This window comes from Oryx dammah, unplaced genomic scaffold (genome assembly GCF_014754425.2).
Source record: "Oryx dammah isolate SB20612 unplaced genomic scaffold, SCBI_Odam_1.1 HiC_scaffold_4, whole genome shotgun sequence".
Lineage (NCBI taxonomy): Eukaryota > Metazoa > Chordata > Mammalia > Artiodactyla > Bovidae > Oryx > Oryx dammah.
This window is the reverse complement of record NW_024070188.1, coordinates 26,114,654-26,135,330: the sequence shown is the minus strand read 5'-3', so window position 1 is coordinate 26,135,330 and position 20,677 is coordinate 26,114,654. Positions and strand designations below refer to the sequence as shown.

The window sequence follows — 20,677 nt, the reverse complement described above, 5'->3', positions numbered from 1 at the left end:
CAAGTCTGAACACCAGGCCAGAGAAAATAATTCCAAAGTCTGGGGTGCCAAGAACCTGACTCAGGGACATGGTCGTTGGAAAAGAAAGGAAAAAAAGGAGGGCTCTTGGAGAAAGGCATCCAAGTTGGTCAGTTCCTTCAATTTGAGTGAAGAAAGTTCTCAATGATTATGAGCCAGGGGACATGGTAATATAAGAGAAAAAGCAAAAAATAGTCATTCATCATCTCAAATTTGAGCTGAAATATAGTGATGGATGTTCATGGATAAAGCATCAGTGAAATGAGGGCTGCTTAGAATTCACATACAAACAGGCCTATGGCACACACTGATTTGGGTTCTACACCACCACCCCGAAAGAAAAAAAAAACAAAACAATTTCTAGAATTTAAACAAAAAGGAATGCTTTTAATTGTGCTCCTTGGTATATACCCCAAGGAAATGAAACTAACATCCACACAAAACCTGCACACAGATGTTCATAGAATTTTTCCATAATTGCCAAAACTTAGTAGCAACCAAGATGTTCTTCAGGAGATGAATGAATAAATAAACTGTAGTACATCCAGACAATGAAATATGATTCAGCTCTAAGAAGAAATGAGCTATTGAGCCATGAAAAATATGGAGACAACGTAAATGCATATTACTAGTCAAAAGAAGTCAATCAGGTAAGGCTATATACAGTGTATGATTCCACCTATATGACATTTTGAAAAAGGCAAAACTATAGAGACAGTAAAAAGATCACTAGCTGCTAGAGGTTAGGGATGGGAGAAGGATGAATATGCAGAGCACAGAGGGTTTTTAGGGCAGTGAATATAATCTGCATGGTACTGTAATGGTTGATATATGTTATTATGCACTTGTCCAAACCCATAAAATGTACAACATCAAGAATGATGGACTCTGAGTGAAAATGACGTGTCAGTGTAGGTTCATCATTTGTAACAAATATTTGTGGAGGCGATGCATGTGTGGGGGCAGAGGGTACATGAGAAACTGCTGTACCTTCCTCTTGGTTTTTCTGTGGACCTAAAATTGCTCTAAAAAATGAAGTCTGTTAAAAAAAAAAACACTTGAAAACAAAAAACAATTAAGCACTTTTCCTGCCTTGACACATCTTCCTCTGTGGGGTCTGAAATGATTGTTTCTGAAGCTTTTTGCTTTTTCCTTCCAAAAAAAAAAATTACAATTGACCCTTGAACAGAACAGACAGGGGAGGCTGGGAAGCCAACCTTCTGGGCAGTCAAAAATCTACATGTAACTTTACAATCAGCCCTCCTTATCCTTGGCTCTGCATTTGTAGCTTCAACCAACTGCAGATCATGCAGTACTGTAATATTTATTTGAAAAAACTCTGCATGTAAGTGGACACTTGCATTTCAAACCCGTTCTGTTCTAGGATCAACTCTATACAGTGTCTTGTTGTTGTATTTACCATCTAGAAAACAATGAACCCCAATTATATTTCCCACTGGACCACTGTAGAAGCAGAATAAAGAAAAGTCACTTGATTGGCTAGTAGCCAGTATTAGTAACACCAAATATGAGAAGATATGGCAAATATTATAGTGGCTGTCAAAACTTTTTAGTTCTCTCAGCTCAAGGGCCATATTAAAAAAAAGTACCCCTGACACAATGTCAATAAGGCCTCCCCATACCTAAAACTTAACTAATGAGTGCTGTGAACAGTGAAAGTAAAAGTCACTCAGTCCTGTCCGACTCTTTGTGACCCCATATCCGTAGAAATCTCCAGGTCAGAATCTGGAGTGGGTCGCCATTCCCTTCTCCAGGGCATCTTCCCAACCCATTGATCAAACCCAGGTCTCCCGCATTGCATGGGATTCTTTACCAGCTGAGCCACCACGGAAGCCCGAGAATATTGGAGAGGGTAGCCTAACCCTTCTCCAGGGGATCTTCCTGACCCAGAAATCGAACCGGGGTCTCCTGCATCGTAGGTGGATTCTTTACCAGCTGAGCCACATGGGGATGATGGCTGTAACAACTTCTAAATTTCATGAAGAGGTACTGAAAATGGGAGTTTAGGAAAGAATGGGTACATGTATACGTATGGCTGAGTCTCTTCACTGTTCACCTGAAACTATCACAACATTGTCTGTTAATTGGCTATGAAAGTGTTGGTCTTTCAGTTGTATCCAACTCTTTGCAACCTGATGGACTATAGCCCATTGGACTCCTCTGTCCATGGAATTCTCCAGGCAAGAATCCTGGAGTGGGTAGCTATTTCCTTCCCCAGGGGATCTTGCCCATCCAGGAATTGAATGCAGGTCTTCTGCATTGCAGGAAGGAGCCTGAGCCACCAAGGAAGCCCCCAGTACAAAATAAAAAGTTTTTAAAAAATTAACAAAAAGAAAATAAAGTAACTAATAAGACCTAAGGGCTGTTCAAATTTTGTCCCCATTATCAAATTCACTTTTTTTTTTTTTTTTAATACAATAAGTCTCACATTGATGCATGAGTCAAGCTCTCCGGTATTAGGGGGAAAAAAAGACTCCTTCATCTGATAATAGTATGATAGGCAAAATGGCAGTTACTTTGTTTTTTAAATGACTGTCTCTGCCACCCCTAGTCTAGGAGGACCACTTTTCTTCTAATGATGAACAAAATCTTCCCACACATACACACAAAAAAAGTTTTGTTTGTGTTAAATTACTGTAGCAAAAGATTCAATCATGTTGTGGAAAGAAACCTTCCCTTGACAGAAAACCTCCTACCCCGTGTATGACTCTATTCCACAGCATACTTGGCAGTTAGTCAATCCTGGGACAGTATTGCCCAAAGAAAGAGGACAACAGACAGAAGGTGTAAATTATTACGACGCCCTCCCTTCCTCAGCATCTCTTCACTGACTCGCATTCGGGGTCCTCTAGTGACTGCAGCGATTTCAGGGCACCCTGCACCTCTCCTCACTCACCACAGCTGCAGGCTGACGAGTGATGACGCTCTGCTTCCCACACGGTCACCACCACACAGCTCTTTGGAGGCCCCGTCAGGACTCACTCAAGCCCCTGGGCCCTCACACTCTTTCTGCTGCTTCACGCTGCCTGTTCTTGGCTCTGGAACCATCTTGCTTTCTCACGGTAGCCTTGTGGGAAGGACTATGCAAATGGATGCATTGTCTCATCTCTTCTTGTGTTAACAGAAATGGTCCACTTCCTTTCCTGCACTTTACACCCTGACTTTGTTCAGCGGTGGTACATTTCACAACTTCACGAACACCCCACGGCTTCCGAGAAACCACTGTGTTCACTCAACAGTGGGCTGCTCTCCACAGACCACACGGGACCCGCAAAGGAGGATCGGTCTTCAGTGGAGGCAAACGCTTTAGATAGTGATCAGGGCTGCACATCTGAATACAGGGTTCTAGTCCCTCCTTTGAAGTCCCGCCGCTAGATGATGCCCCCGGGTGTGCTCGAGGAAGCGGGGGCCCTCCGTTTGCTCAGAGCAAACAGGTATCTCTGCCCTCAAAGTAGCAAACAACCAAGTACTCTTCCAACCCTCCTTCCTGTGGCACTGCCTCCATCTCATGGCGCTGTCACGGACTGTCTGAGTGACAGATTACAGACAGAGAGCACCCTGACGTCAGCAAAGTTCTGGATGGTCACTAAAACAGCTGAGCCAGGTGTGAAGACCTGGGCCAAGTGACAGCTGGGTTTGTTGGACTCAGAGTTGACTGCATAGCCCTCCCAAGGGCACACACATCACAGGGAGCAACAGTGACTTGGAGGGAGGTCCTTGTATGCAGGGCCTGGGAGGTTTGACATCCTTGCTTATTAAGGATGCTTTCATCAAGATGTGCTTACGGAGATCACAAATAATTCTCAGATGAGAGGAGATAGTTAATTGACTGGAAGAAAGAATGTACACTTGAAACTAACACAACACTGTGAATCAACTATATTCCAATAAAAAATTTTAAAAAGAATGTAGAAGAGCCAAGATACAGACAGAAAGAAAACAGAACAAAAAGGAAGGAAGACCAGAGATTTTTAAAGGATGTTAATAGGCTGAGCCAAAACAACAACAAAATCCCTCCAAGTTAACAGATAAAAATCCTGCTTTTGACTGCAAAAAAAAAAAAAAAAAAAGAGAGAGAGAGAGAGAGAGCAAGAGAAAGAAATCTACTGCATAAATATAGATGATGTCAGTGTCTGCTCCAGACTCCTGAAACTGCTCTGTTGGGACAGCTCACCCTGATCATAAGCCCACGTCCCTGATCCCAGACCCTGGGTGGGAGAGGCTCCAGGACACTGACTTCAGAGTCCCATCAATGTTATGACTCTGCCTTCTGAGCTGGGGCTGCCTTTTACTCTCTGGGCTCAGTCTCCTGTTCTGGGCCCCATCCCCTTCTGGCAGTTGATCCTCTAAGTTGTTCTTGTAGACCCAGCTTTCTACGGCTTCCTGCTGTGGTCTCATCCCCATCCTCCATCACTCCTTTCATCTGGCCCCTTGACCCATTCGGCCATACAATCCTGCTACCCAACAACATATGTCCATCCAGACTGCCACCCGTGGAAGGACTCCCCCAGTGCTAGACCTTCCCAGCTCCCTTCACTGTCTCCTGTTACATACATGCTGCTCATATGTCTCCATGAACATGTCCCTGGCCACAGATCCGTCTATTCTCCAGATTCTCATCTGGATAATATTCTGGATTCCCAGCTGACCCCATCCTGATGCCCAGACAGAAGCCCAGCATTTTTATGTGGCAGGGGCAAAGGGGATATGTTTAAAGCAATTCATATTTTAAAGTCTTAAGGATTTTTATTGAATACACGCTCAGTGCAAGCTAAGAGTGCCACAGAGCAGCTGAACCAGAGATGTGATCCTGGTCTGCACTGGTTCAGCATTTAATGATGCAGAAAACGTGCATCTCACAGGCCTTAGGAGTCTTTGGTGTAGAGACCTTACTCTATACTGGCTGAGACATCTCTGAAGTACTGTTCGTGTCTGAGTGCCAGGCTTTCAGAGAGACAATGACATAAAGGGAATGCATCCAGGAGGAAGTAACCAGAATAACAGAATTCCTGATATCAGGTAATGTAAGAAGATTTGTAAGAACCAGCGCTGCTGGCCAAGAAAACATGGATTTGCAGGGATGGTTTTTCACGTTAAGGGCTCTTGCATGAAGGAAGACCAAGAGGCTCATCTGATGAGCAACAGCTTGAGGGCCTGCAGGGACACACTAGAAGAAGGGCTGACGGCAGTGACTGCTCAACCCATTCCGCTCCTTGTCTCCATGACCCTGTCTCTGTAGCCCGTTCCTCTCTCAGACTGGAAGATCTGATTTCCCAGGCCCCTCCCTGCTCTCAGAGCCCCTAATTCTTCATTCTCACATTAATCCCAATCTGAGGATGAAGACAGGCCTGGCCTTGCCTTTTCTGAGTGAGGCCTGGGAGACAAAGTTGGTTCTTAGGTCTTCCAAGTGGTCCCTTCCAGGAAGATCAAATTCACTCAAGTAACTTGCAAAATAAATGGTGACAGGCTTTATGTTTCAGGAAATGAAAAACACAGAAATTCCCCCAAGAGAAGGTGTGAGAGGCAGAAAAATGTCTCCCCTTCCCCAAGGTATTCCTTTCCTAATTCTTGCAATCTGTGAGTAGGATCTGACATGAAATGCTGTGATATGATAAAGCTAAGGATGTCCACAGGAGGAGATGATTCTAGATTATCCAGCAGGTGCTCAAAGCCGTCACAGGCATCCTTATAAGAGGGATGCAGAGGGAGATGGGACGGAGATGCACAGGGAAGAAGGTAACCTGAAGGCAGAGGCGGGGACTGGAGAGATGTGGCCACAAGTCACAGAGCATCTGGAGCCCCAAAAACTGGGAAAGAAGAGACAAGCAACCGATTCTCCCCCAAAAATCTCCCCCGACAACGAAAGCCTCCGAAAGGCATATATTCCTGCTGATACCTTAACACTGGGCTCAGACTCCAAAAGCATGAGAGACCAAATCTCTGTTGTTTTAAGACACCATGTTTGTACTCATTTGTGATGACAGTCACAGTAAACTAAAAGGAAGGTTTTCTGATTAGTTAAATTTTGCTGTGTGTGTTCAAGGGAGAAGTTTGAATTTGTATGTGTTTTTATGGCCTATTCCAAACCAGACTTAGAACAAGGATGGCTCCGCTTTTAAAAGTGTTTGGGGACAGTGATAAAAGGCATCTTTTAAGCCATTCTGAGTGCACACTTTACTAATAATTTCTGCTTCACACACAAATTCAGCAGACAGTAAGTCCAAGCAGGGCAGACAACCAGATGGTTTAACCTCCACCCAGCAGGCCTCTTTACTCCTGTGGAACAGATGATCCAGCAATCTGCCCGCACACATGGGAGGAGAGAGCCTCCAGCGTAGGTGGGATCATGTCTTGATTCTCTATTGTGATGTGGGCAGCATTTCTCCCCACCCTCGCCTGGCAACATCCAGCCTTCGGAGAATGATGAATGCTGCTGAGATGAGCAATACAACAGCATGATCCCCCAGCCTAGGAACTGGCCTAGAAAGAGGAGGAAGGTCCCGCAGGTCTGCCCAGACTCCCACCACCACCACCTCTCCAAGTCAGCTCCCATGCTGTCACCCAGGGGACCGCTTGGGGGCACCAGGTCAGGGTGTAGGACACAGTTCTTGTTTTGAGTTTCCAACATCTCCCTGATAAAAACATCATTACTATTTTAAAAACCATACCATAAGGGAGAAAGTCCTTTTAAAATCAAGGAAGGGAAGATGAAAGGTACATATAAAACTACCAGTTTGATGACATAAGGCTGATGATGATTCACCTGTCTTCTGCTCAAGAGAACCTCAGGACAGAACCTCCAACACAGAGCGGAAAGAGACCGAGACCCCATTTAGGTCTTGCTGCTTCCAAGATTCAAGTCCTTGGGGAAATCACTTCATTTCTGCTGAGCTTCATTTTCCTCACATGCAAAACAGGACAACTGAGTAAGATGACATGTGGTCTACACAGTGGTTGGCCCGCCTGAGTTCATCAATGTTTGAGGAAAGGATAAATTAACTCTTCTGCATCCGGCAGCAGACAATCCATCCCAGCCTTTCAGCTCTTTCCTTGAATCACAATCTAATACTGTTACCCGCAGTTCTTCCAACTGCCATCAATATCTGCCTGAGTTTATAATATCTAGGAAGAGGGAATCTCTTGTTATCTTGGAAATTTGAACTGGCAGAGTGCATGTTTTTTTCTTCTTGGACAGTGGTGGCGCTTAGTTTTTACAATCTAGAGATATATGTCAAAGAAAGTTGGTCAGTTATTATTGGTCAGTTATTATGGGTGATGCATAACAACTATTTTTGGTCCAGGACTTTAAAAAGTTTGCTCTGCAATCTAAAACAGAATTCTGTGCAAGTTTCTTGCTCCTAAACACAGACATTCCCCCATCCCCAACCAAAAGCCATTCCTTTCTCTTGATCCCTAATCACCAGGAGAACAGGCTGTGTCAGGCTTGGCCCCCGCTAAGTGAAACAAAGGCTGGTCTTTCCCGATGCTCAGTCACCAGTGGAAGAGGTCAGTCTGTGTGTGAGGTTGGGGCAAAGGACATGGAGAATGGAAGCTAACTGGGCATCTCACAGGTCCTGAAGTTGGCAGTATTCTACGCACATGTGTCAGAGGTCTTAAGGGACCCACAGCACCTGGGGAGACCTCCCCTCCCTTCAGGAAGAGTAGCTTCTACAGACGGAGAAGGCACTGGCACCCCACTCCAGTACTCTTGCCTGGAAAATCCCATGGATAGAGGAGCCTGGTAGGCTGCAGTTCATGGGGTTGCTAAGAGTCGGACACGACTAAGCGACTTCACTTTCACTTTTCACTTTCATGCTTTGGAGAAGGAAATGGCAACCCACTCCAGTGTTCTTGCCTGGAGAATCCCAGGGATGGGGGAGCCTCATGGGCTGCCGTCTATGGGGTCACACAGAGTCGGACACGACTGAAGCGACTTAGCAGCAGCAGCTTCTACAGACAGCAGGGCGTTATACTCATGTTGGTCCTCCTCTTCTCTCTCTCTCCTTCTCCTTCAAGCAAGCAGCATACCCAGGGAGGCGGTACCCCCAACACCAAACCCCCCACATGCCCACGGAGACACAGCCACATGCCTTCCCACCGACCAGCATTCTTAAGCCTTTGGACATTCCATTTAAGTCCTGATGATCCTCTGACCCTTGGAAATTATATTACTCCCACTAAAGGCTTCCCTGATGGCTCAGTGGTAAAGAATCTGCCTACAATGCAGGAGACGCGGGTTTGATTCCTGGATTGGGAAGATCCCCTGGAGAAAGGCATGGCAACGCACTCCAGTATTCTTGCCTGGAGAATCCAATGAACAGAAGAGCCTGGCAGGATACAGTCCATTGGGTCACAAATTTTTCTCTTTTCAATTGGCTGTGTAGGAATCATACATGACTTTAAAGCTTATTTTCTAATGCAGTCTTGAATTTTGAACCATTCACTGTTTAGAAAGAGATCTTTTTTTTTTCACAAGACAATTGGCCTCACAATAAGAATCTAGGAATTTTTTTTAATCATTTCTTTTGGGACTTATTAAAACAAAAGACAGACTGAAACATGGAATAACTTCTATGTGCATTCTACATTTACAGATGAACACAGAAGCGACTCCATTTTTCAATAATTCACTGAGAGAAAGGAAACAACTCTAAAGCAGGAGGTAATTTTTTAATTTACTTTTCTTTCTCAAGGATGATTTTAGTTGAGGTGGCCTACCAAAGAGACAATAGTATTTTGGCCACATTTGAGGCCTGAAGGCAGCTATCTAAGCCCTGCAAACATTTGGAATAGCAGTAGAGGAATTCTTGGTCTCACTGGAACTACAGATATAACAGGGGCCTCTCTCAAGGCAGACGCCAAAACACTTTAATCATGATGGACCAAGGCCATGTAGGGTACATGAAAATCAAACCTCTCTCCCCAGGACTTTGAGAGTAGTTATGACCAAAGAGATGTTAATTACATTCATTTAAATCAAGGTTTAAATTACTAAGTCAGATGACTCAATTTTATCAGCTTTTTATTTTATAAAGTGCATTTTTGTTTTTTTCTGACATAAAAACAAAATTCAGTCAGTCAGTTCAGTCACTCAGTTGTGTCCGACTCTTTGCAACCCTATGGACTACAGCACACCAGGCTTCACTGTCCATCACCAGCTCCCAGAGTGTACCCAAACTCATGTCCATTGAGTTGGTGATGCCATCCAACCATCTTATCCTCTGTAATCCCCTTCTCCTCCCGCCTTCAATCTTTCCCAGCAAATGACATATTCTTTAAAATTCACTTGAGGATGGGTTTCACTTTTAGAAGACACACTTTATATATTTAAATCAGTGATTTATGGAAACTATACTCAGAAGTATATTCCTCAATAATTCTATTAGATTCTGTGAAAAAAAAAAAAGTTTAATGTTTCCCTTATGTTCTTACTGCCCCTCCCTTTAGACTTGCTTTACTTGCCCAGATGACTTCATTCTAAGAATTATTTATTCATTTGTCTGCTTGAAACTGTACTTTTGAGGATAGGGAATGATCATCCTATCTCCACATAATGCTATTAACAAGCATGATTTCCACAGATAAAACCCATAGCTGGAGAAGAGAAACATGATTTCTGGGGTATACAATAAAGTTTTTAACTTTTCTACCTACCAAGGTAGCTTTCTTTGGGTCTCATTACCCCTCAATTTGGTCATGTGGCATTCAACACCTTAAGAAGGCATACCTGGTGCAGGCTCTAGGCTTCATACATGAAGAATTCAGACCAAAGGCTACATTCCAGCAGGAAACAGATATAGATGGCTATTGTACAAATAACTATGCCTCCAGCCAGACTGGGAGTCAAGGAAGACCTCTCTAGAAAGTAACATTGCTTTTTTACTACTTACTCATAAAACTTTTAAAAAGGAGATAACACAAATATACTGTCTCAACAGTCAAATTCATAGAATTGGAAGTATATCGGTAGATGTCAGAGGGATGGAGGTGAGGTGGGGAGAGAGGATGGGGAGTTAGTGTTTAATGGGAACAGAGTTCATTTTAGGAAGGTGAAAAATTTGGGAGCGGATTATGGTGAGAGTTGTACTTAGTACCACTGAACTATAGAGTTAAACATGGTTAAAATAGTAATGTTGTATATTATGTGACTTTTATCACAATAGAAAATATTAAAAGATACATTGAACACTATATCAATTCCAAGGTAAGATGGGGCATGGGAAAGAGAAGGCTTTGGACTGGATAAGTATGACTAGAATCCTTGCTACTACTATGGTGCCTTAAGCAACTCATGGTAAGGGACACGGTCACCTCACAAGATGGCTGTAATGGTGAAGTGCGGCATACATAAAAAACACTCCGTATGTAGTGGAAATCCAGTAAACTACAGACAATAATAATAGAATGTATGCTGATGTATCTCTGAGCTTTGACATGTCAAAACAAAGCTAATTTTCCTTTCCTAGTTCTATCCTTACAAAAATGTTCAACTAGAAGAGAAAACTCAAAAATCCATTAGGAAACAAAGACATTCTGATATCAGTGAATTTTTTTTCACTTGGGTTGGCTAACAGGTATCATTTACTTAAACAATGGAGGTACATCCTGTACTAGACTCTTCCTGGCAGGTATATAAACACAGGCAAAAAGATTATTTGGCATATCTGTACTCAATAGCCTTCTCTGAGCATTAGAAAAAGATTCTGGAATTGAAGCTTTTGAATCAGAGCTTTTAAAATAGTGAAATCCCCTCTGGTGGTTAAGTGTTTTGCAGGTCACTAACTACTTGACTGAGAGGGTGTAGGCAGAACCCTTCAGAGGAGCCCAAACTCACTCAGCTCAAGAAGCATTTCCCACCCCAGGTTTAGCTTCTTTCAGTCTAAATTCGCTCAGTACTAACAAACATCCAAAGCCCAAGACAGGGTCAGTCACACAGTTCATCCTACTGTTAGACACACCTTGCTGTCAGTACAATCCATCAGGCTCCACCTGCAAGGAGCTCCCAGCCCATGGCCAGCCTTATTAAGTCTTCTTTAGACTGTGGCCAACAACCACTTTTCCTTTCCGATACAAGGCTCAAGTTAGAAAACAACAATAAAAAAATATGTTTTGTGTTTTTAAGTTAAAAAATGAATTCTACTTGGTCCTGGAAAAGGAATTTTCTCTCTACTGATGAGAAAAATCAGGCTCAGAAAGGAAAAGAGATTTGCCTAAGATCTTAGAGCATGTGAACAGCAGAGCTGAAGCAAGAATTTAATTCATTCCACTCGGGGCTCCCCACTCCACTGGTCTGCCTGTGGGCTTGCACAGACGGATGCACCCCATCCATGAGCTGGATCTCCCAGCCTTGTGGTTGTGGGATTCACTGTGGCCTGGGCCGCATGAAGCCAGGCACGCTCTGTAGCCTGGAGCATCACCAGGCACTTCTTGGACCCTCTCCCCGCCCTCATCTATGCTGGGTGTTCTGCTGGTCTGTGCTATACCACCCTGGGGTGGCTCCTGACACCCAGAGACTCTGGCTGCTGGGGGTCTGGCCTGGCCCAGGAGGGCCACAGGGTTCACCCCCATAGGGATGTCCCTCCTGACTTCTGGCCTCCACAGTCAAGATCTAACCCATGGGGTTTCTACAAAGGCTCCCTTCTACTGGCCCTGACTAGAGCCTTTTTTACTTCCTTGAGTCCCTAGGTTTGTATGAGCTAAAAAGGCCAGGTTGAAAGGAGATCACAGATCATTTGCAGAAGCTGGGGAGTTTGCACGGGGTCAAAGATCAGGGGTTGCTCATAATTGTTCTCAAACAAGGCTTCAAGAGAATTGTATTTTCTCGACTCGAAAATAAAAGTGCACTGTCTGCAGACAGAATGGCTCTAGTTTAGGAGAAGAACCTCTCTTGCACATAAATTCAAAATAAGAAATAACATCCAAGTCATTCTAGAATGATGAGATGGCAGTCCCTGAGTGACCAGGGATCCAATAAAAGACTACACTCAAGGCCATGTGACTGCTCGGTGGAGTCTGGGGCACTGAAGGATCCTAAAGCTGGCTGGTGAGACCTGTGTAAGTCCAGCCTTTGCTGGGAACCCAAGGGGCCTGGGAGGCAAGGGAAGCACAGGCAGAGAAGACTCACCCAGTCTGCAGAAAGAATGAACACACGGTTCCTTCACATGCCCCCTCCCTCCAGCAGCTTCTCTGGATGCCGAGCCCTCAGCTGGAGTTTCCAGAACCCTTTTTGCACAGCTCTATCAGATTGTGCAATAATTATCTGTGTATTGTCTTTCACATTCATTTTTGTCTCCGCAGAGTCCAGCAAGGTGTCCAGCATCCAATGGGCACCAAAAAAATGTTACGCGAATGGAAGCATGACCTGTCACACAGTGGCTGCAATTTGAAGATACAACTAGGGCAACGGTAAATAGCAGCCATTTGAGAGTGGAGGAAAACCCAACAATGAATGAACCTTCCCTTAACCAGTCTTAACCAGAAGTTGGAAGGCTGCTCATCCCCCACCAGCCCTTGAAGACTCAGCAGCCACAGGACAGCTGTTCTGTTCTATTTCTGGGCTAGGGAGACGTATCTTAGAGCTAAAACATATGTTCCCATAATTTTCAAAATTGAATGTTACAAACAAGGGGAGAGGGGCAAGTAGCAGGTTCACCCAAGTAAGCTAAGGCCTTCTATATCATACATCAGCTCCACCTCCCATTCAACCTCATTCTCAGAAACCCATGGGCTCAAAGTCACAATTCCAAGTCCAAAGTGAACCTAATCCTGGTGGACAACCCTTTCTAGTTTACAAGGCACGTGCTTTTAGTGCAAAACTTGCCAACTTACTTTTTCCACGTCTAGATCAGCATCCTGCTTCTTCAAAAAACTGTAGAAGAAAAAAAAAAATTACAAGGGAACTGAGCATTCTTCACCTGTAAACCACCAACAAAGCACCACCATCAAATTTTCATTTGCTGCAGACAATCTATTTGCCCACAATTTTTTTTTCTTGTTCACACAATTGTTGTGAAGTCACAGTTGCCACAAACACCTGCCTGCAACTGCAAAGACCTGGGCCTGTACAACCAAAGGAAGCCAGCATGAGATCTTAAGTTTCCAGAACCAGGAAAAATAGGGATAGAGATCTTGAGTATGCATATGCTTGCGCACATGCACACAGACACAGACACACACACACACACACACTCCTTTTTCAGAGTGCCTATAAGTCATCCATAGCTGGGACACATTAAAAATGTGTCCCCAAGGTCTTGTTCAACATACCTCTTGGCTTAAATCTCCCCTTAGTCCCCAGACCCTATCTGCCCCACTTCCTGTCTGACTGTGGGCAAGCCTCACTGTCGAAACAGGCTGCGTGGCATGGGCCTGCTTTCCCATCAGCTTGGGAGACCCTTTCCAAGAGGCTTTGCCAACCCAGCAGCCTGCACAACTTGTGCATGGAAACCTAGTCCCAAGATTACCTTAGAACCTGTGCTCAGTCCTGCGGGCAGCCGATGCTGACTGATGGCACCCATGCCCACTTCACATGAATCTTTAAAATGCCAGGATCAGGCCCTCCAGATTTCTCATGCTCTCTGTCTGCTGCCGCTTAGTCACTCAGGCGTGTCTGACTCTTTGCGACCCCATGGACTGCAGTCCACCAGGCTCCTCTGTCTATGGGGATTCTCCAGGCAAGAATACTAGAGCGGGTAGCCTATGCCTTCTCCAGGGGATCTTTCCGACCCAGGAATCATACTGGGGTCTCCTGCATTGCAGGTGAATTCTTTACCAGCACTCTGCCTACAACCTGCCAATACTGTGTTCCAATACCTCATTTATTCTTTGTGATTCTAGCTGCTTGAACAAAGCTTCTATTTTAATAAGGTGCCTAAAAAGAACAATAAAAATAGTTGAATGGAATTATGTTGACAACAATATGTCAGGGTAGAAAGTAAAAGGTTTGAAAAATCTGCGGGAAAAAAAAAAGCAGAAACAATTTTTCCTATCTTAGTAGAGACTCAAACTTGCTTTTAGTATGATTCTTAGCATCTTTCTTTCTGGCCCATGGTTTAAAATACCCCCATCATAAATTATCAACCCCATCAAAACCATCCCCTCTTCATACACACACAAGAGAATTTTTACACTATTTGGAATACTACATAATTAACAGTCACATCTTTGTTTTGTTTAATCAAAGATGACTCAGAATGAAGGGAAGAAAAAATGACCATGGGGAAGAGAATTAGAAACTGATATATTGTCTTCTGCAGATGGGCATTCAAATCATGAACTCACTGCAGACGCGGAAGAGAAGCAGCACAGAGGCTGGAGGGAGAATGTGCTAATGAGCTCGCCGCAGTCCGTGCCTGGGCAACCCACAGCCCCGTCTCTTCCCGGCTTCTGAGATATGCTGTCTTACCCTACCAAACGCCCGCTAGGCAATACACGCCTTCTATTCTGGCTCTCCCACTGGGGATCTAGACAGTGTTGAGCTGTTAAAGAAAAAAGAAAAAGGAATTCTCTCTCTCTAGAAATTTCAACTGGCCTCTCTATAACCTGCAAAGAGTCAGTCCGTACTATAAGAACTTTTCACCAAAGGGAACATCTATCTATACTGAGAAGACTGATGTCCATTCTTAAATACTTACAAAGAGGTTTAGGAAGGCCGTCATTCTGAATATGGACTTCCCAGGTGGTGCTAGGGGTAAAGAACTTGCCTGCCAAAGCAGGAGACCTAAGAGATGAGCGTTTGATCCCTGGGTTGGGAAGATCCCCTGCAGAAGGGAATGGCAACCCACTCCAATATTCTTGCCTGGAGAATCTCATGGACAGAGGAGCCTGGTGGGCTACAGTCCATGGGGTCGCAAAGAGTTGGACAAAACTGAAGCGACTCAGCAGCAACAGCAGCAGCATTCTGATATATAAAGTAGAATGTTCTAATTTGCCAGGTGAGGGCTGCCTTCATCTGCCACAGGAAGAGCAGGTGGAGAATCATTACCCTCATCCAAAGCAGTGAGGAAACTTGGCCTCTCCCATGTACACAGCACAATAGCAACCTCAGAGGGTACCAAGTCCAGCAACATGCTCTGAAAGAATGAGCCTTCACTCCACAGCTCTTTAACAATCAGTACTAAAAGGAAAACTGAAAACCCACTTGCAGCTGCTGGCTCACTACTACACAAAGAATCTTATCCATACGTACATACATGCAGCATCATCCAATTTCTTTTCCAGGTTTACTAAACAGATGGAGTTAATTAACAAAGACAATACATATATGCACCATCCCGCAGCCAGAAACCAGAAGGATGTCACAGCGTCAACTTCAAAGACTCACAGCAAGCACACACGGCCTGAGATATTTTTAGGCACCAGCTCCATTGTTTCAAAGAGAATACGGGTGGATGAAATAGAATTGCCTGAAAGTAAAATTCATATGGCAACCCATCTTGAATGAAGAGTAGCTTTAGCTTTTTAAAAACCAGTTATACCGTTCTTAAATAAAGGCTGTTTCTGAAAAGTAGAGAACAAATAAATTTTGATCATCAAATACTTAGATGAAATAGAGGTAATATTTTATTTCAATGACTCCAATATTTAAAAAGGGCTTCCCTGGTAACTCAGATGGTAAAGAATCTGCCTGCAATGCAAGAGACTCGGGTTCAATCCCTGGGTAGGGAAGATCCCCTGGAGAAGGAAATGGCAACCTATCCAATATTCTTGCCTGGGGAATTACATGGACAGAGGAGTCTGGCAGGCTATAGTCCAGGGAGTTGCAGAGTCGGACAGGACTGAGCAACTAACACTTTCACATTCACATTAAAAAAACTGACCAATTATTCACCTTTCAGCTTATTTGCTCAATCGTGTCTGACTCTTTGTGACCCTATGGGCTGTAGCCTGCCAGGCTCCTCTGTCCATGGAATTCTCCAGGCAAGAATATTGGAGTGGGTTGCCATTCCTTTCTCTAGGGGATCTTCCTAACCCAGGGATCGAACCCAGGTCTCCAGCATTGTAGGCAGATTCTTTACCATCTGAGCCACTAGGGAAGCCCAAATATTTGACTATTTCCATATAAATAGTTGACTATTTCCATATTTCCATATAAAAGCCCCCAGTCGTGGGCTTGTGGGCATTAGGGCATGGGCCATGCTTTTGTTCTTCCTGCTGAAGTAGTACTGATACTTTGTTTGAGAACATGACTGAAGTGACCCAGATTCCCCCAGTGGAAAAGGCAGATCTATAAATGCTGCAAATGTGTGATCAACTGTAGGAAGCGAAGCTGAAGGACGAGGCCTGGACCCAAAATGAATCCTCCCCACTCTCTAGATCAGCTCAAGTCCTCCATCACTGGGGGAATACACAAAGATTTTTCTTTTTAGAGGAAACTCCAAAAATAATACTGAGAAGCCCTCAACTTTGAGCTCCTTCTTGATATAGCCACCCCCACCCCACCCCTCCTGCTCTCCTATTTCAGATGCCACGGGACCTCTCCCATGGGCACCCACCATATACCCTGTGAGAGGACAGTGCCAGCAGAAGAATACCCTGACCTGGCAAAGGGACACTGGCCACATGTTTGGAGAATGGCAAGAGGCTTGACAGTGTGGAAGGCATGAGGTGGGTGCAGACGGTAGGAGGCTAGAGGGAGAAAGGTGGGAAGCTAAGGCAGAGGCCAGGTGGTGAGAGACAGGTGTACGCCAGTTTAGAAGCTGGGCAGTGAGGGGCACACATCTGCACCCACCAGTATCTTTTCAACCCGCCTCTCTCTCAGGAAAGGGTAGAAAAACAGATAGAGGCCCCAGCATATTCCTGGCCTGGACTAAGGATCCTCATTCCAGTCTCACTCACTTTGCTGGGTAAGAAGCATCCTCTCCCGATTGGCCTTCAGGGCCCAGGACAGAACCACCTTTCTGCTCCTGTTTCCCTCTGGCCCCACTTCTATGAAGAATTGGATTTCCTCTCCTCCGTGCGCCTATAGCACTTCAGGTAGGACTGGTCCCTGCCTCTCCAATGGAACATCAGTTTGTCTGTGGCCAGAATGGCAGTGAGCAAGTACTGTGCTGGCAACACAAAGGGGACCTGTGCCACCTCTGTGGATGGAGGTGTGAAGGGTGGAGAGGGGCAGGGTGACTAATGAAGAGCTGAACACAGAGATGAAGGAAATGAAACTGCGCTGAATCAGGCCGACCTGCCACCTCCTGCACGTAGGAGCGGACAGGGTGCTGGGGAAGGAAGGGGGTTATAAATCCAGGGTGCACCCACATGCCACATACACCCATGGACCCAGAAGATGACCTGCTTTTTAAAATTTAGTCCCATGTCTTTAGCTATAAATAAGTGACAAAGATCCAATCTGAAGATTCGGCTGTTACTTTTACTGTTACCCAGTGTTTCCTTTTTACTTGAAAAATGTGATTGAGAAACCAAGATTCAATACATTAGAATCATAATCACGTCTTGACTAAGACACGATGTAAGGAAGGGGCATGATGTAGCCAAGATTTAAATTGTGGCTTGGGCTTTTGTTTGATTATTTTAAGAAATGGAAGATTGAGAGAGAAATGAGGTATACTTTTCTCTTGCCACAGAATCTCCTCTCTTCCCAATTCAACCCTTTTGCAAAAGACTTAAAATATTTATTGACCTGCCAAAAAACATCTGCACATTACTAGACACGTCTCCACATAGTCACGTCTGAATGGCTTCTTTCTGCTCCAATGATCACAGCTCTATTCAATCAGAACTCAAGTGAGAACTCAGAGCTGTACGTGGTGTGATGTCAGTGGCCACCAAGCATAAAATGGCCATTTGATAGCAGCTTCCATATCAAGCGTGTCAACAGGGGCACTGTTCCTTCGGTTATTCTTAACTTAGGATCCAAGGCACAAAAAAGACCAGGCAGGGCCAGACTCTGCCACAATTCCAAAGAAAGCTGAGACACATACAGAGTGCACACAGAAGCGCCTCAATGTTCTCTGACAAGGGGGCAGTCCCTGGCTCCCTGCCTGCAACCCAGGAACAGGCCCACTCTCACAGTGGGCACCCAGGGCCTCCACAGCTGCATGCAGACACGCAGGGCACCCTGCTCTGCTGTGCCGCCCCCAGCTGGGGCTGGCCCTGGGACAGGACCCTGCTCAGACAAGGCCTTTCGTTGTGGGGCGTTCCTCATTACCCCGTTTCCCCAGGAAAAAAAAAATGTTCCCCCCTCTGGCCATTCCTTCTAGTCCCAGACAAGCTCGTCCTCCTCCTGTGTCTTCCTGTACACATGAACCTTCTAAGAAGGTTTGAGGCGGTGACACCTGCAACTCTTCTCCCATCTTACCCACCCCTAGAAAGGGCATGGTGATGAGTACATGTTCAAAGTGGTGAGAGGCATAGGGCAGTGAAGAGCTTGGGGACAAGTGGACGCCACCCTCAAGGGTGTCCTCAGCTCCCTGAAATCAAGGGGACCCAGAAGGAATTCAAAGGAAAAGGCGAGTCTGGGAGAGGACAGCAAAAGTGGCCGGGGACACCCTTGAGCCTCCTACATTGGGAAGATGTCAAGGCCTTGGCCAATGCCAGACACACTGGGCTACTACCCTCTTCTTATTTCTTTTATATAAATATTCACTCACCTCACTGAAAAATCTAGAAACTCTGGGGTCACTGTTATGATGTGGGAGCGTTCCCCCTCTTGCCTATGTTTCTATGCACACAGAAGTGTTAACACTAGTGGAGCACTGCCATCTTGCCCATCACAACCAACAGCACATACAGCCTTTGGAGAGAAACAGAAGGGGAAGGCCCCCCCAAATATGAACAATGTACCTAGTACCATTAACCACAGGCTCTATTGCAAGCAGTAAGGTGCAAAGCATAGACTCCGCTTCCTAATGATCCCTCTCACCACTAACTACGAATTACGCTCCAACACACAGAATTTTGGTACACAGCCAGGGAGGAAGTAGTTGGCTTGGAAACCAAGTTTTGCTCCTAGCTCTGCTATTTATTTGCTTTGTGATTGGGCAAAGGGAGAGGGTACAGCAACAGCCACATATTAAACAACCCATAGCAGCCAGGCAGGTAAAAGGAATGAATGGAGCATGTGAGACGGGGCTGGGGTGAGCGGAAGAACCCTGCGCCATTCCAAGAGGACAGCTGCAATGCTGCCTGGCTAGGCTGTTGTCAGGACGGAAGGCAGGCTTGGCCAGACCTCCCTGTGTTTTCTTTTTTTTCCTGAGAAGCTGGAAATCTCAGTTTTTATATAAAAGTGCTCAATTTTTAAATGTTGGTTTGAATTTTTTAAATGCACCATGTGGTCCAACAAAAGATAAATGAGGGTATCATCCCTCATCCATCCCAAAGACTGGTTTGCTATCTTTCTAAGTCATGAAAGCATTCCCTTGGCTTCTTTTTCTGTTAAATAGGAAACTGACTGCTATCTGCCCACCATTTGGGGTTTACTTAAGAGCATTTTGTTATCATATAACAAAAAATCCAAGTACATTCAGGCGCACAAAGCAGGGTAACCCAATCCCTTACTTTTTTAAAACTAGGTTTACACAAAGGCTCCCACATGGGGCTTGATGCTTTGTGGAATTATTTGAAATGTATACTTATAACCCCTGAAGGTCAAATGATAAAAGTATCTGCCTGCAATGCAGAAGACCCAGGTTTGATACCTGGGTTGGGAAAATCCCTTGGAGAAGGAAATGGCAACCCACTCCAGTGTTCTTGCCTGGAAAATCCCATGGATGGAGGAGCCTGGTGGGCTACAGTTTATGGGGTTGCAAAGTGTCAGGCATAACTGAGTGACTAACAGTCAGTCATACTTACATTTAATGTTAGCTTCTGAAAAATTCAAGGGCTAAATTGTAATAACCTTAGAGGATGAGAGGTGAGTAACTGGAGCAAGTAGTAGGGTAAAATCTTGCTTGGAATGACTTTGATTCTTTTTTTTTAACAGATGCTATGTGGAGACAGGTAGTGGAGACAGCCCTCCACAGAGGCTCTGTCATTAAGGGCAGCAGAGATGTAAGGTCACCATTTAAAAATGGGTGAAATTACAAAGGTTGTATGTTAATGGAACAAACGACATGTTAAAGCAAACAGACAAGCAAGAAACAACCCAAGTACTAAATAAAGAAACTGTGTCAGCAGAATACTAGATAATATTGGGTATAGTAAACATTTTACTACTAAGAGTTAAGAAACCAGGATCTACTGACACAGGTTTTCCTAAACAAGAAGTCAGAAATAAAAAATCTTTACTACAACACACACTGTCCCACATTTTACACTGTGCCATTTCTGTATTTGTCCTTTTTAGCCTACTTCTAGCAGAGTCTCTCTCTTTGCTAAAATACATTAGTTGCCATGGAAACGATGTCATAGTGTGTAAAACCGTTTACTGTCCTTGGAAAGGCATTCATGATGAAACTGAACGGCAGCATGTTTTAAAAAGAGATCCAACAGAAAGCAGTCATGTAAGAACACAGATCTCAAAATCGTGATTTCCACCACCACTATCATGTGGCCCCGTTTTCCCCAAATCAATCAGAAAAGCACCTTTCCTTGCCACATACACCAAGTATACGCCAAACAAAATTTCTGGCCTAATGCTGGAGGAAACAATAGACGCACTAGAATTCACACTTTTCTCCCTGGGTTG

General features: G+C 44.7%; 1 protein-coding gene across 3 annotated transcripts in view; it reads right to left on the bottom strand.

Moving 5' to 3' along the window:
* The window catches only part of FYN (FYN proto-oncogene, Src family tyrosine kinase), a 219,229-nt gene that overhangs the window by 177,783 nt on the left and 20,769 nt on the right, over nucleotides 1-20,677 (bottom strand). For 2 of the 3 annotated variants that reach the window (XM_040238472.1, XM_040238475.1), the window contains exon 2: nucleotides 12,868-12,907. The exons of the other annotated variant lie outside the window; for it this stretch is intronic. The gene's annotated coding sequence lies outside the window, so the exon portion shown is untranslated. The remainder of the gene's footprint in view (nucleotides 1-12,867; nucleotides 12,908-20,677) is intronic. 3 annotated transcript variants of the gene reach the window in all.